Genomic DNA, 19,168 nt, shown 5'->3' with positions numbered 1-19,168 from the left:
GTGCAATTTCTGGCCCAATCTTAATGAATTAGCCTGTAAAAATATGCAACTCTGATGTCTGCTTCCAGACCATACATTCTGCATAAACGGCTGCTTATATTGAAGACTGTTGTACAGGATGAATATTTTCCTCTGTGTAGCTTTGCTACCCTAAATGGCTGACTACAGACTCCCTGTTTAGTACTGAAACTGCAAACACAGACCACAAAGTTGTACAACCTTATGAAAAATAGATAAAATGCAGAGCCTCAACCACGAATCCCTCATCAGAATATGAGGTAAGGTTGCCCTGCTTCGGAGCAAAGCATTTTTGATAGTATTTCCATGAATGGACTTGTGGATAAAGCTGAAGATGTGGAAGAAACGGCTATCTTCGCAGCCTGTCTAACACTGATTTGAGGTAGACTGGTTCCAGCAATGAAATTGTTACATGTGATGTATTCAGTGCAAAATCTTAAATTGGCTTGCTTTCAGGTAGTTGTTGGTGGCGACACTGTTCCTGTGTAGTCTGTGCTCCATGCTTTTATCACTGGGTGTTCACCAAGTTCGTGGAATAATGTATTCATGGAGAGAGTTCTTCGTAAAGTAAATCCTCCCATGTCATCAAAGGCTGTGTAGTCCTCACCACGATGTGGGCATTACTTAGAAAGTGATGTGTTTAGAGGTGCTGAAAAAATATTTTTAAAGGATTTCAAAAATTCCAGCAGAGAACTCATCCTTCCCTGGAGCTTCTCAAATGGGAGTGCACTTACAGCATTTTTGATTTCTTTGAATTTTGTTCATCGAAGGAGGAGTACTGTGTTTTATAATCTGGGTAAACTGGCCTCTGAGAAGAGCTCCCCCACCTGAGATAGAGCAGAAGATAAGTATAAACTAACCTGAATTTAGAATGAAAACCAGCAATTCAATTCAAATTAATTTGATTTAGTCAGTAGATCACCCCAGGGTTGGCAGTTGTGGCAGTCACTGATCTGGTCTCTCTTTGCCTTCGTTGAAAGCTTGCTCATGGCTTGCAGCCAGAAGTTTGAACAGAAAGAAATCTAAAATGTTTCTATGATCAACGAATTGAGGGTCTGCCACTTAAAATTCAGAGCAGCATATCTGGCAAGATAATTTTTGAGCGACTTGAATTCTTGCTCCAGTTTGGAGATTTACAGCTGTGCCTGATTATATTTGATATATAGCGTCCAAATAATATACCCTCTTCAGTAAACTCATGCTAATGAAATGGCCACTGCTTCATTAAAATTAGAATACTTTGAAGGCATCTGTATAATTTTGATGAATTGCTGCTTGTGAAGCAGAGATTGACAATATTCATTTGAAAGGTCAAAGTGCTGGGTAATGAGGATCCATGCCACATAAAGCCACATGTTTAATATCAACTTTACCTGTTACGATATATGGAGAGAGACCTTTAGAGACCATTACTATCTGTTTCTGTGTTGGTGTAAATACTGATGGAGAATAAAATGGTTACTCCCAGCAGGAAACTGGTCATGCATCAAGGGGGTACAGGAATAGAGAGACCTGGGGGTGTATGTACACAAATCTTTGAAGGTGGCAGGACAAGTTGAGAAGGCTGTTGAATAAGCATATAGGATCCTGGGCTTTATTAATAGAGGCATAGAGTACGAAAACAAGGAAGTTATGCTAAACCTTTTATAAAACACTGATCAGGTCTCAGCTGGAGTATTGTGTTCAATTCTGGGCACCACACTTTAGGAAGGATGTTAAGGCCTTAGAGAGGGTGCAGAAGAGATTTAGTAGAATGGTACCAGGGTTGAGGCACTTCAGTTATGTGGAGGACTGGGGAAGCTGAGGTTGTTCACCTTAGAGCAGAGAAAGTTAAGAGGAGATTTAATAGAGGTGTTCAAAATCATGAATCGTTTTGATAGAGTAAATAAGGGGAAACTTTCCAGTGGCAGAAGAATCGGTAACCAGAGGACACATATTTAAGGTAATTGGCAAAAGAGCCAGAGGTGACATGAGGAAACATTTTTTTACGCAGAGAGTTGCTATGATCTGGACTGAGGGTGGTGGGAGCAGATTCAATAATACCTTTCAAAAGGGAATTGGATAATTGCTTAAAAGGAAGAAAATTACAGTGCTATGGGGAAAGAGCAGAGGAGTGGGACTAATTGGATAGTTTTTTCAAAGATCTAGCACAGGCTCGATGGGTCGAATGGTTTCCTTCTGTGCTGATACTATGATAAGGGTCAATGAAGCCCACATGCCTCATCACTGTTGCTTGTGCGGGAAAAATGCTTTATGTCTCCGGAGTGATCTGCATGTGAGCAGTCCGAATATCTACCTAGATTGTTTGTTTCTTTCTGTCATATGAGAAATATGTCCTCTACTTGTGCCAACTGCACAGCTAGCCTTCGCCCAAAAGACACTAGAGTTAGGTGCATACACACACACTGGTAGTAATAAAGAGTTAAGGTCCATTTTCTGCCTTGTGGGAGGTGTTTCCAATTACATAGATTTATGATTTTGTCACTGTTACAACTATAGGAGGTTGATGATGTCCATAAATACTGATGTGGAGATGCCGGTGATGGACTGGGGTTGACAATTGTAAACAATTTTACAACACCAAGTTATAGTCCAGCAATTTTATTTTAAATTCACAAGCTTTCGGAGGCTACCTCCTTCCTCAGGTGAACGATTCGGAGGCTACCTCCTTCCACATCGTTCACCTGAGGAAGGAGGTAGCCTCCGAAAGCTTGTGAATTTAAAATAAAATTGCTGGACTATAACTTGGTGTTGTAAAATTGTTTACAATCCATAAATACTATGGATGGAGTAAATATTGTCAAAAAATGGGATCTGCAGATGTTTAAAGGGGATTAAAGTCAAATTCCTACAGGACACACTATCTTATGTCTGCCTCACTTTGTGCATCACACAACTCCCAGGCCAGCAGTGTTTTGAAAAAAAACAATATTCTATTCCTCATTTTGATTTACATCTTAATTTTAAAAAAATATAGCATGTTTACTTTTATAAAATGGAGCCATATTTTGTTATGCTTTCTGCACATTTTAAATGTTTTGTTCTTTGCTTTAAGCGGAATTGAAAACCTTTCCAAAAGTAAGTTGAGGGAAGGAGAGAGAAAAGTTAACCCGTAGAGGATAGCCTCCATTAGGTACACACTGGTCTATTTTGAGTACAGTGCTGATTTTTATTTCTATTGCTAAATCACTAGGCATGCTTGAGGTACACACTGCACGAGTATGGCAAGCAATATCTCCTACTTTCTCCCCACCAACTAATAAATAAGGGGCCAGATTTTGCTGTAGCAGGACATCTTATGGCATCTGCCGTTAGTTAGATTTGCCCTTGCATTTTTTGCGTGACAAGTTGCTGAACGTGCCATATGATAACGGCGCAATGAGGGAAACGTGGCATCTGGGACCTATGTGAATAAGGGAACTAACAGGGTATATCCTTAACCAATCAGATTGAAGGATTGAGAAATAAACAGAGGAAGGACTGAGGAAGGATGTGTAAATTAGAATGGATGAGTTCAATGTCAAATCAGGTACAGAAAGAGAAATAAAGAGAGGGAAAGAAAGATTGAATTGAGAGAGAGAAAAAGAAACAAAGGAAAAGTAAAAAAAAAAGTTAAATGTTAAATCTCTAACAATTAACACCTGAAGGAATGAGTCTCCATACTTGTAATAGTTAATTTTTGGCGCCAGAGAGGTTGAGTGGCTGTAATTAACACATCATGTCGTTAAAAGGGTACTTAGACTTGAAATGACAAGACTTAACTTTCAGAGGTGAGTTTCGTTCGTATTTGCCACGAAAATACAGCAACTTCACGACATTCAATGCCTGTCAATGGAGGGGCAAACAGTGAGATGCTGTCTTTGCGAAGCTAGTGGCGGAGCGGCGCAATTGAGATAGCAACTTTTGGATATAACGGCACATCTGCCCCTCGCTGAAGTTGCTGTTCCATTTATGCATAAATAAAGGTGAGCGCCATTAGCCTCACCATTATTTTGACAGCAGATTCTGGCCCAATACTCAGCTTACTTGCATTGGAAGGTTAAGAGGCTGAATGTACCTTGCTGTGTCTAGCATTCAACTGACTAAGATAACCAACTGAAGATGTCTTCTATGCCACTGCCGGAAAAGGTGATATAGTGAATGGACACAGGCAGTTTATTGCAAGCTTGTCCAGCTGTTAGCCCAAGATGTAATGGAATCTGAGTCTTGTTTGTCACCTTGTAAATGTTACAGACAAGAGTCCTACTTGCTAAGCTTGGCAGCAGTACAGCCATAAACAGCAAGCCTAACAGAGCTGAAGACCAAGGACACAATTATTTAATTGCTCCCTGTAATTTATTAGGTTAAAGATGTCTGAGGATACACAATGTAGTTACTGGTATTAGAGGAAAAAAAATTACTTCAAAGTAAGAAATTGCAATTATGATAACACTTCATAAAAGATTGTTTGAGGAACTGTCCTGTTTCTGGAGTCTTCGCAAACTTGCAACATGGCATTTATTAAGTTTTATGCTTATTTTTGTGTCAATTCACCAGCCAGATTTGATGCAAAATAGCAGTCTCCTCAAGACAATTAGTGTTGATGGAAATGTGCAGTGAATTATAGAAAAGGGATCCTGTGTGCACATTAGATGAGCATTAATGCCATTGAGTTTTCAATATTAGAATTCCTGTTTGACAGAAAAGGATAAAGAGATGTTGGATGGAAAAATCTTAGTAAGCATTCTTCAATCATCACATACAAATATGAATTTATGTTTTATTGTGAAAAATGTAATCTAGGAACACTTCAAAAATTGGTATCGGGCACAGTAGTCTTAATCACATGACTTTTCCTTCTCTGTCTTATGTAAGGTTTCATTCTTGACTGTGCTTTAAGTTCTTTTTCTCTCATCATTACAAATAGTTCAGTCCATTGTTTCCACATTCTCCAGTCTCAGATGTGGAATTATGAGTGGGGAGCATTTAAAGAAGGATGCATTGGGTTAGTGGTGTTCTATGGTAGCTTGTAAGCCTGGGGAGAAGATATTGGGTCTCAAACTCTCCTCGCACCAGTTACAAATCTGTTTTCCAATTCATGCAATGGACCTAGTTCTACCCAATGCCAGACCTTTTTAGTGCCCAGAGTCTCTGACGGATTCTCAGCTGATTTTATTGGTGCAGTCTTTTGTATCACCTGAAGCAGTGGGCTTAAACTTAGTTGTGGTATCAATTCAAGTCACTGTGGATAGGAAGACCCATTGGGGGAAACAATACTAACAGTTAAGTCCTTCTATTAACACCAACGCTCTCCTCACAAAGGGGAAAAGTAATTTTTTTTAACCTAGATTTCTTTAAGGATTTCTTAATTACTATGCTTTGTTTATTGAGAGCCTATCACAGCATGTGGTTGTTACGATGGCTACCAAGGTCGGATGGCATCAACTCTCAAAATGCTGTTCCAAGCTATGGCACAGGTTTGAGTACTGGCAAAGGTCAGAATGGTTTTGACATCACCCGATACGTTTGCCATTTAAACTCTGACGGAGTTACTCAAAGCTGGTAGCTATTGTCGTGATCTCTAAGAGGACTTCCCAGAAAAAGAAAAGCAGGAGCAGGAGAAAGACAATGAATAGGAAAGGGTTTGCCCCTTAACTACTTCCTCAGGCAAATGCCACTAAGCCACAGCATTCCTTTGCTGTTAACTCAGCACATATTTCTTTTGATGAATACAGTGCTCAAATTGACTTCCAGTTGAGAATCAATCACTAAAACACTTTGCTGCCAGTAAAAACCCTGTTATAGACCTAATAGATTTGTCTACAGGCCAGGTTCTTTCAGGTTTCCAAGAAGACTGTCAGAAAAATCATTTAATAGAATCTCTGTCACAGTGGCTATATTTTATTGTATGTGTTAAAATATGAGAGAGGAATTTGATATGAGCGAGTTACACATTTGTAAGATAACATCACCAGCAGCAATTTCTACCCTTATGCCCTTTCCGCAATATAGGAGACCTCACTTACCCAGCCAACAGCTTCTTCACCTGAGTTCCAAGAGCAAACAAGATCTTGGAATTCTCCCATTTAAGGTAAGGCTTCTATTCTACCAGAGAAGGAATAAAAGCAGCTGATGGAATTACCCATTTGGTAACTGTGGTTACTATTCTAAAGCGCTTTGAAAAGCAGCAGCAGCAGCAGCATTTATGAGCCAGCCCCTATTTGACCCTTAAGAATCTAATTGACAGGTGCAATGCTGGAAGGTTCCGGAGCAAAATTTTAAACAACATTTCCAAAGCAGCTGCATGTGCTCAAGTCATTGCTGATATTGCACATTTGTTTTCAAATTTTCCTTGAACTATATTTGTTCACTGTAATATTTCCCCATTTCTTTCAAATGAAGTGTGGGTCTATCTAAATGCTGATTCAAAGTTCCAACAATTTGCAAAATGTCTAATTGTCAGATCGCTGATGTTTCTTTCTTCAGTAGGATGAGTGGTCAATTTATTACTGAGACTTAAGAGTGGCAGAGGAAGACTTGATCGGGCCATTTATTTTTCCCATCCCCCTAATGATCTAACACAGAGCTCATCTTTTGGAGTATAGAGGGCACAAACTACCCTTCTCGTATTCCGTGCTACTTATTAATCTCCTTTGACTTCATTACTATAACAATAGTGTGAAACAGTTTACAGTTGTCTTCAAGGAAACTCAATGTGGAATGATGTTATACCATTATTATAAAATGCACTTTCTTCCATTTAATGCAATAAGTTAATGACCAAAGCATAAACACGTGAAAAAATGAGTGGCTACATCATTGTAATCTCTTGAGTACTTCTTTTGGAGCTTCAAAATGAGCCTATTTTCTGCCAGAAAAATAGTTTTCTCAGTTTTATAATGATGCATATTATAAAGTCAAATTAAAAATGTACAGAGCTATTAATAAATTAGATTTTTAAAAAAATTCTTATTGTATATTTAAATTAATCCTGTTAGCACAGAAACTAAGCAACAGTTTTCAATTGGTAATCAAAGTACCTCTGATCTTTGGAATACTGTAATTATGTAGTTTCATCTATTGATACAGATGTTTTTGTTGTTGAATCTTAAACAAACCTTATTTTGTTATTAATTGCTATGTCTAACTAGATAGGAAATGTTCTGTGTAATGAAGGAAGTACAACTTTAAAACGAAAACTAAAATGATTGACCAGCCAACGACTACGTTAGCCTAACACCTACAGTAATACTTGGTCTCATTGTGTAAGCTTGATTACCATTTCTCCAGAATTCAATCAGCATGTGAGTTAATTATGAACATTTCTTCTAAATCATTTATTGAACTGTTTTTACCACTCTCAGCTTTCTAATTCTTTATAATCCATCCTTCTTATGCAATGATACATTATTTAGTTTATGTATTGCTGAGAGAAGATATTGTTCATCTTGGCATTGTCATCATCATTCAGATTGAAGGGTAACTTTCATCTGACAGTTCTTACGGAGCATAACAAAAGAGTGGAGGATTCCTTTTATCTGTTAGGCTATAGCTAAAGCAAATTAGTTTATGAAAATGTGACACAGTGCTGCGGAGAGCACTTTCAACAAATGTGAAGCAGAAAATGCATTTCCACATTTTTGACTCTGCATGGCGTATTCTGAAGCTTATGCTCCACATGTTCACACTTGGGTTAATGTATTTGTAGCTCTGCAACATTTTGCACATCAAACTTAGCGGAAATAATTGAGTTCTGTTTTAAAACTAGAAAGTGATGGTTACAGTAATAAACCTTTCTCTGCAGCAGAATAGATGGCAAACCACTTTATTCCTCAGGGTTCCCTTTGGCACAGTTAGATTTGACTCCCTGACTTCTGTACAATTTTAAGATTGATGGTTGCAGAAGTGTGATTCTTTAGAAGTTCGGCATTCGATCTTAAATTAGTTTTGTATACAGTGTCTGAGTTTGTCAGGACTAGAACTCATAATTCCTGGGCTGTTCAATAATAAAATACCCATCACTGCACTGGAAACAGGAAGTGATAACCTGCTTGATTAAACTAAGCTTTCAGTGAAGCGATAAAGCATTGCAGAATTTGCTTGAGCTGCCATCTGGGCAATATGCTAAGGACTTCTTGGAAATTAAATCTATAGTGAAGGTCTTGACTGGTTTGTATATTTGGGCCAATAATCAAACCTGGTCATTAGAATTCAGTCAGAATGTTTTCTGAATTTAATCATTGGTCAAACTTTCTAAAAGATTGTTGTATTTGATACCCGCTCATGTGGTTGGCCAAAGCTGTGATGTTTACAAGGAAAATCAGGTTGTGCTCGCATTGGTAAATATTTACCATGTGTTTTTTGATCAACTTTTAAAAAATATTGATTCATATTACATATATACTTTCCTAAATTTTCTTTAAGAAAGTATAAGATTACTATGATTTTGATTCAACAAAAATCTCAATAAAGTCCTTGTAAACATTTGATACCTGGTAGTAGTTCTCAAAGTGTCAATGCGGATTCTCATCAGGTTTTAACAAATCATTTTAACATGCAAAGTAAATGAACTGTAGGCTTTTTACACTATTTTAATTTTTACTAAACTTGGTTGGACTTGATTTCAACAGCTTTTAAAGCCATATTGCTTCACAACTTCCGGTGTTTTTCATTAAAGTAAAATATTTATTACAAATAGTATTTGTAATCTATTCAATTAAGAATTTTATATTTTTTTTTAGTGGGAACCAGGCTACAACAAATCCACATTCTGAAGGAGACTCTTAATTGAGCTCGAGATTTTTGAATCCCTGAAGGCTAAATCTTTGAACAAGACTTTCCAGTAATGGGGATACGTCTGATACCCAAAGATTGGCTGAAATAGATTTAATTATTGTTGGTGCTAAGTGGATATTACAGTGGTATGAATGTTTGCTTTTTTCAGATCTGTAAAACAATACCATTCGAAAAATTCAGATTGATGAATACAGCTTCCATTCATATAGCGCCTTTAATGTGGTAAAACATCCCAAGGAGCATTGCAGGAGTGTAATCAGACAAATATTGATACCAAGCCAAAGAAGTAGACATTAGGACAGGTGACGAGGTAGATTTTAAGCAGCCTCTATTTGACCCCGATGGTGGGGCAAAGGAAGTGGGGGATGCACAAGATGCCAGAGTTGGAGGAGCGTAGAGTTTTTGGAGGGGTGTAGGGCTGGAGGAAGTTACAGAGATAGGGATGGGCGAGACCATGGAGGGATTTGAACATGAAGATGAGAAATTTGAAAGAGAGGTGTTGATGGACTGGGAGCCAATATAGGTCATCGAGCACAGGGGTGATGGGTGAATGCGACTTGGTGCGACTTAGGATACAGGCAGCAGATTTTTGTATGTGCTGAAGTTCATGGAGTGCTTACAGCAATAATGTTTATTCTGCAGGTCTTGAAAGTCTCTTGAAGTTGTTGGGTTTTTGGGGCAGGAGATAAAAATAGACTTCTTGAGATTGAAAAAGTAAGGCCAATGAAATCCATTGTGCTCCATTATCTGTGAGTCAATAAGTTAAAATTGCCCAATAGCAATGCATCTCGAGGATGAACAAAAATTGACCAGAGGGGATGTGCGTTTATACATCTGTCTTCTCTATTATGGCTAAGTTTTGAATTGCTTTTAGAATTAATTCCAAAAAAACATTGCTTATTGGAGATTTGTGCAGTCTGCTGACTTTTAATTTTGATTTTATGATTAATGCTTGTCAAACGTCACGGGAAAGCTTTGTAGGAATAAAAATCTAAACTGAATATATCTTGGTTATTGCTTTTTTCCATAAACTGACACTGTACTTGAAAATGTTCCAAGCTTTCTTAGATGGCTCATTAATAATTAAAAAGAATTTCAATAGTGCAAATCAAATTCAGCTCCTGGATGTTAATAGCACAAAAAATTGTTTTCTTTTTTAACTTTGAAAATCTGTTATTGGACTTCTGAAAAATACTAAAATGTTTTATGTACAGACTCTTGAGTTGTCAATCCTCAACTCTGATGGTGATTAGAATAACTCATGTTCTGGACCAAAAGCACAATGATAGTCAGGGAGTTCTGTTTCCCTGGATTTTCATGCTGTGCAACGGATGAGAATCTCCAAAGTCAAACTTCCAGATGTCAATCATTTTTGAGACTTTAGGGCCATTTTTCTTGACCCATGCCTCTGGAGAAAGCTCAGTTCCCTTGAGATACGAAGGTCAGGAGAAACGACCTCTTGTAGCCCCAGGATTTCTGGGGCTTTCTTGGTGTGGGCTTGTAGCAGAAACAGGCCTGTCAGAAGCTTCCAAATGAGGCCTCCTATCTCATTTTCAGTTGTGAATGTTTGCTGGGAGTCCCTCTGGTTGGTGGATAATTGTGGGGGGGCGGGGAAGCCCTTACGAAGGGGCGTTCGGGCAACAATCCTGTGGCCTGCCGCCCCCCCCCCCCCCACCCCAAAACAACCATATCGGCCACCAACCAGAGGGACAGGCCAATGACTTAAAGGTAGGACAATTTTTAAAAATGTCCAGATCTAATTGGGATCTCTATCAGCAAATCCCAGTCTCCAAGGTCCAACACATGGCTGCAGCCCTGAAAGGGTAGGCCTGTGCCAGGGATGCCCCAGGGCCATATAAATGGTCTGGGAAAGGAAATTTTGGCACTCCTGTGCCTAGACAGGAGCAGCACACTTATCTAAGTGCTGGGCAGGAAAGTTTACCCTCTTAAATTATAATCTTGGCTAAGCAATTAATACCACACAATGATTCCATCAAAAAAGGTTGAGTCAGAAATAAAATGGATCAGCCTGATGCTTTGTAAAGCACAGGAGTGATCTTACAGCAAATTTGGTTTGTCAGCTTTCTCACAGTTGGCGAAAATCCATTGATTCTGGAGCTTGAACTGAACCATTCGTTCTATATCGGCAAAAATAAATTCCAGTTTGTTGTTACAGCCTGGCTAACTATATCATAAACCTAAAGTAACTGCAGCAAATTATATTTCACTATCTGAGATTTTGCTAATGTGCATGTCTGAAAAATATCCAGAATTGTTGGCTGTGCTTCAGTTTCTGTTAGAATGTATATTTTGTAAGGTGTCCAGACAGTAAAACTGCTAGTGTTGCTCATTTTCAATAGCTAGAAATTTGTATTTAACATCTCTAAAAGTGTGCCTTCCATTACGGCTCAAAATTGATTTAGTGATGTGTTGCAAATTTTGAAAAAGTGATTTAAAGGTTATGGGGAGAGACCAAGAGGGAGATACAGAATAAGTAAGCTATTTATCTTAGACTGAAGCACTCGCCAGGAAATAAAATCTGGGTCAAAAGATCCAGGCAGAAATATTTATAAGAAGAAAAGGTTCAGAATTGACTGAACATTCCTTTATTGAAACAAATGGAGTTTCGGGAATTAAAAGACAGGACTCAATCCAGCATTAAAATGACCAAAAGCGAAGTTTCAGTTTTCACAGTCCGGGTCCAGAACTTGACTAAAGTGAGCAGCTTTTTCAGATACAGCTCATTCAGTGAAGTAAATGTTAAGTAAAATAAAGCTGTACTTACAGAAGTACTACTTGTGCAACTGGAATGTAAGCTGTGTGCAATAGACTGCTTTGTGCATAAGTATTTTGTCTGTCATAAGGACCTGTCTGATTTATCCCCCGAGGCATAGTTTAGAAACTTAAACTTAAGCACTGGGATCAGTTGGAGCTGTTGCATGGCTGCTTGGCACACTACAGCTACAGCTGCAGCTGACACTCTGGCTGATCCTGACACTCAAGCTTAAGCTTCTGTGTTGATTTTCTTTTGATGCTCCTAATTACAGTGTCTGCTGTAACATACTGGATCAGTTGAGCACTCCAATGAGCCATGGTGGGATACAACTAGCAGAGTTCAATGTAGTTGCATCAAGTAATTCCACTACCATGTCTGAACTGCTCTATATCTTTCAAAGTTAATGGCATCATTAAAAATGTTGCAGACGATGCTAGGATCCTGACTGGATTTCTGCTTGTTCTGATAATTGAGCATTACATGATTTGGCATCACCTTACTTTTATGCACAACTATCAACATGTTAGCACCATTATCTGTGACAGTTATCCTTACTTTCAAGTCCTTGTGATGAATACAACCCTCTAACAGCACTTTAATCAATTCTAGATATTATACTAAATCAAAAGCAAAATACTGTTGATGCTGGAACTCTGAAATAAAAACAGAAAATGCTGGAAATACTCAGCAAGTCAGGCAGCATCTGTGGAGAAAGAAACAGAGTTAACGTTTCAAGTCGATGACCTTTTGTCAGAACTGGGGACTGGGAGTTTCTGGCCCAATTCTGACGATAGGTCATCGGCCTGAAACATTAACTCTGTTTCTTTCTCCACACATGCTGCCTGACTTGCTGAGTATTTCCAGCATTTTCTGTTTTTATTCTAGATAGTACACTGTTGTTCATTTTTGTAAACACTGATTTAAAAATAATATATTTGCAGGAATTAGTCCCTGGTTCTTAGAAGTTATATAATGCCAGCATAGTCCTCCTCGACCCAGAAACTCCCAGTCCCCCTTCTAGATGAGTACATCTCCTCTTCCTTTAATCAAAACCAAAATACTGCAGATGCTGGTAACCTGAAATAAAAACAGAAAATGCTGGAAATACTCAACAAAGTCAGGCAGCATCTGTGGAGAAAGAAACAGAGTTAACAGTTCAGGTCGCTAACCCTTCGTCAGAACTGGAAGAAGTTGAAGATTAAACAGTTTTAAAGCAAGTACAGAGCCAGGGGAAGTGGGGGGTGGAGGAGGAAGGGGAGGGGAGGAAATAACAAAAGGGAAGGTCTCTGATAGGATGGAAGGCAGGAGTTTTTAAATGACAAAAGGGATAATGGTGCAAGGCAAGGAGGGTGGTAATGGGACAAGTAAAAAAAAACAAAAGGTGGGTCTAGAGGAGCTGTAAATGGGTGGAAATTGGAAGCAGAGTTGATTAAATTTTCCAGTTCGGGGTGAGACGAAGGGTTATCGACCTGGAACATTAACTCTGTTTCTTTCTCCACAGATGTTGCCTGACTTGCTGAGTATTTCCAGCATTTTCTGTTTTATTTCCTCTTCCTTTAAGGTGGACTGACAGTGTATCAGTTTTCGTAAAACAAGTACCTAAACATTTAAAACATAACGCACAGACTTTGAAAGAAAATAGTCGTTCAGGTATGAATGGGGATTCCTGTCCCTGAAACAGAGATCATGAGCACTCAATCCTGGATCTTGATTGTTGCATCACCTTGTTCAGAAACTTTAAAATCAGCAGTGTTCGGTTAGCATGATACGTGTAGATTCCGAGAATGCTGATACTTTCTTGAAGAAAGTCACATTTCTGGTTATTTGATAGAAACTTCTTTGAGCACTTATAGTGGTACCAAGTCTGCGAATCACAATGTATAATAGAGTGGTTTTTTTATTATTAGTGGGGTGTGGGTGATGATGGCAAGGCCATATTTATTGCCCATTCCTACTTGTCTGCAGGAGGTGGTGAACGACCATCTTGCACCGTTGCAGTCCTTGTGGTAATGGTGTTCTTACAATGGTAATAGGAAGGGAATTCCACGATTTTGACCCAGTAACATTGTAGGAATGGCAACAATGAAGGAACAGCGATGCATTGTCAGGACGGTGTGTGACTTGTGAAATACACAGCAGGTGCGTCAGTATCTGTGAAGAGAAAAATTAATGTTTGGGTGGAGATCCTTAATCAGAATTTTCTGTTTATAATTCAAATTGCCAGTGTTTGAAATGTTTCCTTTTTATCTTTGCTGCATGGTGCACAGATTATCTTAAAGTTTCATACATCCAGCACTCCCAAACAGTTGAATTTGATTATATTATGCTGTGCCCTACACTCCACACAGTCATGCTAAGGTTCACTTATTGTAGACTTTGTGAAATTCTGGCTTTTGACATTAAGCTCAAAGAACACAAAGTTAGGCTAAGACCAATCGAACATTATTTTGTTTACAAATAGTGCAAGCACTTGTTTTTCATTGTTAGACTGAAGCTAACGCCTTGTAATTAGAATAAAATTTAACATACCTATGCATTAATTTGTCTGAAAGAGTACTATTATATAAAAATCTTTTCTTCCTCCCTTCCATTCCCAAAAATAAATTATTTTTACTTTCTCTCCCTCAGGTACTGTTCAAATATAGAATGAGATAGATAGCCTTTTGCTGACATGTATTAAAATCTCTCACAATAGTAAGTGCAGAGAACAGCAGATATAATGCTTTGTGTCAGGGCATAATTTCAAATAACAAATCTCCCAAACGCACATATCACAAAATGTGGGACCATTTCACAAGTTTTATTAATTTTTGAGCAGCAATAATGAATTTCAAATTGAAATGAACTATAAATGCAATTATTTCAGCAATTTAAGCTCACAACAAGGGACTGGGTTTAGCCAAACAACATTTTTTCAAACCAATTTTTTGTCTCAGACTTGGTGAAAGTGAATTTGTGTGCAGTCTTATTTTTTTGCATTCAGTCCATTCTGCTACTGTCTGATGCATCCAATGGCAAAACTATAAAGTAGCATGGGATATATTTACAGTGCTTTTTAAAAACTGTCTAAACTTAATGGGACAAGTGAAGTTAATGTAAACTGTACTGTTCCCACAGTGCTGCTCCACACACTATGTTGTGATCTATTGAAAGCTTAGTGATGACTATCACTAAAAAATTGTACTGTTTGTGAATTAGCAGTTGGGGGATCACCATGCTGTGATACAGTGTGGTAACAAGTGGGTTTATGTCCATGATTCACCATGTGATGAGTTTCAGAACTTGGCCATGCTATCAGGAGTAAGTGTAGAGACAGTTGTTTACCTATGAGGATTAAAAAATTGGAGAATGGATCAATCTAGGCCACTTCTGTGCACCAATATTAATAGTTTGCTTAATAGAACCATATTCAAAAGCTTGGATTTCTCTTTGAAATATGGTAGAATAGCAGAGGAAAAGGCAGGAGAATGCAGGCTAACGTGTACGGGCTAATGTACATGGGTTGGAATTGCTCTTTATGGAGATGTTCTTTATTGAAGTATTTCTGTAATGACTTTCATTACACTTTAGCCAAATAGATTGTGGAACTGTAAACATTGAAATGTCAGTATTGGTAGAGTTTTGGGAATACAATAATGTTTGTTTTGTAAGATAATACTGGCTTGTATATGTTTCTACTTTTGCCACAACATGCAACTGGATATTTGTTTGTATAAGAATCTGCTAGTTGAGCAGGATTTTGCTTTTCAGTTTTGTTTGGTTAGATCTGAAGATGTATGACAAGCCAGCTGCATTTCATAAGTACTGATGTTTGCTTATGCAAAAGATCACTAGTTTTAATCACTGGATGTGAAAGGAATTGGTTCTCAAAGGAGATCTCTTTATCAACTGTGAAAACAGATGTAAATTTAATGTAAAATAGCTGGAAAAGGTTTATTGGGATGTATTTTGCTTTATGTAAAATTTAAAAAAAACTTTCATAAAACTCAGGAGATTTATGATAGTTTAGTAAATAATTTTTCGCTAACTTCAAACAAGGGGAAACATACCCCACTGAGTTTTTAAATGGACAATCAAGAACTCTGCACTGTAAAGCTTATAACAGACTCATTGACCTCGATTTTAAAACCCACTCGCCCCGATAGGCGGGAGAGGATCGGTTGCTGGGGGGGGATTAAAATATCGGGATCGAGCAACCTGACCCCAACGCGACCCCATTTCCGTCTGTTAAAATTTTTACAAACGCAAATGAGGCTATCGACGAGGCTCCCGCAAAAGACAGGCTGGGGCCAAATTAACACTTAAAAGTTGCGGTCTGATGACCTCATCGGTGCTGCGAAAATATTTAACTCTAGGCCGGGGGAGGCCCGCGCCGTCGGCTGTCCGGCAGCAGATCCGAGGATGGAGGAGCCTACTGTCTTAGGTAAGTACTGAAGATCAGCTCCTTTTTAGCACTCCTTGTAGGCCAGAAGGAGCAGGAGTGCACCCTCCAGGCCTCACAAGGAGGCTTTCGCTCCCCCCCAGCCTCAGTCACGGCCTGGAGCTTCTTTCTGGCTCCCCTGTTCCCCCCCTTATTGACTGCCGGGGACCGTACCCACGGGTCCAAGGTTGCGAACTCCTGCTGCTACTTACCACTCCTGCCCGCTGGCCAGGCAGTCAATCTGGCATGCTGTCGGGCGGGAGTCAAGATTATTCAATGGGGCCCTGCTGTTAAGGTCGGCAGAGCCTTCACATCCCGGCTCTTCGCCCGCTATAGCACCCTCCCCACCACTATTGTTAATAGTAGCTCTTAAAAGTGAAGTTAACTTTAAATTGCATTTCAAAGTCTGAAAAAGTTATTCTGTGTTGAATTTAAGCTAGTGTTCATGGTATATAAACTGAACTACAAAAGTCCGAATTTATTATTTCTGATAGACATAAATGTTTTGAGGTAGTGGGAATGTTAACCAAACCACTACTGAAACCAAACCACTACTGAAAGAGAACTTTCAATAATTTCTGTTGTTTCACTGGAATTCATAACTATTTTTGCTGCACAAGGGTGGGACAGTTAGTACACTCTGTTTTGTATAGAGTGGCAGCATGCCACAAAATGATTGGAAACATGCTCCAATCTGGTTAACAAAATAGATTCTCTTCATATAGAAGGATGTCCATTTAGTACTTCTGTCTTCAATGCTGACAGAAAACAGTCTTCTGATCATGGCATTAATGTTTCTGCTTTCAAATTTGCCCAATAGTGCACCTGGGATGGAGGTGATGCATGTTGCATGTTTTTTTTTCTGCTGGTGACAGATGGAGTTTTTTCTAGCATCATGCAGTGAATCTCTTTTTTTTAAAAAAAGTAAACACTGTGGATCACACAGTGTTGTTCATAAAAAGATTATGGTGTTTTACAACAAAAGGAGAATTGTGTCATGTTGGCCTAGATTTTCCGAGCGTTTACTGCCCATTTTTAGGTGTGATGTGGAGATGCCGGTGATGGACTGGGGTTGACAATTGTAAACAATTTTACAACACCAAGTTATAGTCCAACAAATTTATTTGAAATTCACAAGCTTTCGGAGGCTTCCTCCTTCCTCAGGTGAATGTGGAAAAAAAAAGATGACAACTCCATCACTGCCTCATTAGGGAAGTGCAGCTTACTCAAGCATTGCTGATTCATGAGGTTCATACATGACTGCCTGGGTCTGCATACACAGAAGAACGGTTACTTGCTGGTGGGGGCCGGGTGCCACCTATGAGCATATTTTTTCCACATTCACCTGAGGAAGGAGGAAGCCTCCGAAAGCTTGTGAATTTCAAATAAAATTGTTGGACTATAACTTGGTGTTGTAAAATTGTTTACATTTTTAGGTGGTTTTGGGGCGGCTGGAAGTGAGGAATGGGTCGGGATGTTGACTCCCCACCAGTTTAAAAAAATACTCCGTTCCAATTTTCCTGGGAGCGTATGTGATTGGTCAGTAGCGCCCACCAAACGAACAGCTGCTTCATGCAAAATATATTTAAATAGATCTTCAAGTCCAACTTCCTGTTTTCCTCATTGCTGCCTATGGCTGCATCCCACAATGAACGCTGAATAAAAGTGCTTTTCGAGGTTGAAAAATGGCTACCGACAGGTGGAAGTGGAGTTGAAGACCACTGTCAGAAGTTACTTCCTGGTTTGCTGCTGAAGACTTCATTTTTTTCCCTTTTTCTGATAGGTTTAGCATTGTTCCTGGTGCCTTTTTTCCGTTATGACTTTTTGACTTTAAGAAACAATGGCATTTCCCTTTGGGATTCCCTTTTGTACCTGCCATGAAGAGAAAGAAGAAGAGGAACTACGCAGGATGTCCAGGCTCATAGGTGGCACCCGGCCCCCACCAGCAAGTAACTGTTCTTCTGTGTATGCAGACCCAGGCAGTCATGTATGAACCTCATGAATCAGCAATGCTTGAGTAAGCTGCACTTCCCTAATGAGGCAGTGATGGAGTTGTCATCTGCTGGACCTGGAGCCCATCTCCACCAGAGTCACTGCACTGCCAATGGCAGTAAAAGTCACTCAACTACTATGCCACTAATTCCTTTTAGGCAGTATTGGAGGACATTTGTTATATGAGCCAATTAGTTTTTTACAATTTATGAAGCAAGTAACTGGGTGCATTGTGTGAGCAAGCCTGTTCATCTCCTTCCCTATGGACTTTACACATCAACGTAAGAGGCTGTCAACTTTTACGGAATGGCTAGACTTCCCTAGGCGCAAGGTCTAATCAACTATACTCGCATTGCCATATGTTCCTCTTTTGACAATGCTGTAAACCTTTTCAATATGCAACTGGGCTGCAATCAGATTCACCTCATTTTGGAAGTGAATAGTTGCAATCCAGAAAGCTGCTACAGTTCTTTTATTTGAAGAGAGTCCACGATCCCATAACTTTTCACAGGTGAAAGGCAAGTATCTGGATGAGTTATCAGTGATTATGGCTACCCTCTGCAGCAGTGGCTGATAACACTGGTTTGAATCCGAAGGACTCCCAAGGTGCACTGATACAATAAGGCTTATGGTGCCACCAGGATTGTCATTGAGAAGGTTGTTACTAAGGTTCTAAAGGCACACTTTAGATCCTTGATCGATCTGGAGGAGGAATCCAATACAATCCAACCAGAGTCTCTTGTATGGTTATGGTTTGCTATATGAGACCTGGCTCAAAGAAGGGGAGGATTGGGTACTTAATATTCCTGGCTACATGGTATTCAGGAAAAATAGGGAAGGAAGGAAAGAAAGGAAGTGGGGGGTGAGGGGGGGGGGTGGTGGCAGTATTGATCAAATAAACTATTATAACACTGGAAAGGGATGATGTAGTTGAGGGGTCAAATAATCTATTTAGTTAAAATTAAGGAACAATAGAGGAGCTTTCACACTACTGGGTTTATACTATAGGCCACCAAATAGTGGGAAGGAGATAAAGGAGCAAATTTGCAGGCAAATTACAGAAAGATGCAAGAACGACAGAGTATTGGTAATGGAGGACATCAATTATCCCAATATAGACTGGGACAGTAGCAGTATAAAGGGCAAAGAGGGGAAGGAATTCCTGAAGTGTATACAAGAGAACTTTC

The 19,168-nt window shown here is 39.2% G+C and overlaps 1 protein-coding gene and 1 long non-coding RNA gene across 4 annotated transcripts in view; one reads left to right on the top strand and one right to left on the bottom strand.

The window, feature by feature from the left end:
• Positions 1-6,186, bottom strand: part of LOC137334262 (uncharacterized) — a 65,150-nt gene extending 58,964 nt beyond the window's left edge. Inside the window, exon 1 of the long non-coding RNA XR_010966119.1 lies at positions 6,024-6,186. This is a non-coding gene — a long non-coding RNA (uncharacterized lncRNA). The remainder of the gene's footprint in view (positions 1-6,023) is intronic.
• Positions 1-19,168, top strand: part of pdzrn3b (PDZ domain containing RING finger 3b) — a 313,710-nt gene that overhangs the window by 13,292 nt on the left and 281,250 nt on the right. The window lies entirely within an intron of this gene.

The sequence above is a fragment of the Heptranchias perlo genome, chromosome 17 (genome assembly GCF_035084215.1).
Source record: "Heptranchias perlo isolate sHepPer1 chromosome 17, sHepPer1.hap1, whole genome shotgun sequence".
NCBI lineage: Eukaryota > Metazoa > Chordata > Chondrichthyes > Hexanchiformes > Hexanchidae > Heptranchias > Heptranchias perlo.
This window is presented reverse-complemented; position numbering and strand designations above follow the sequence as displayed.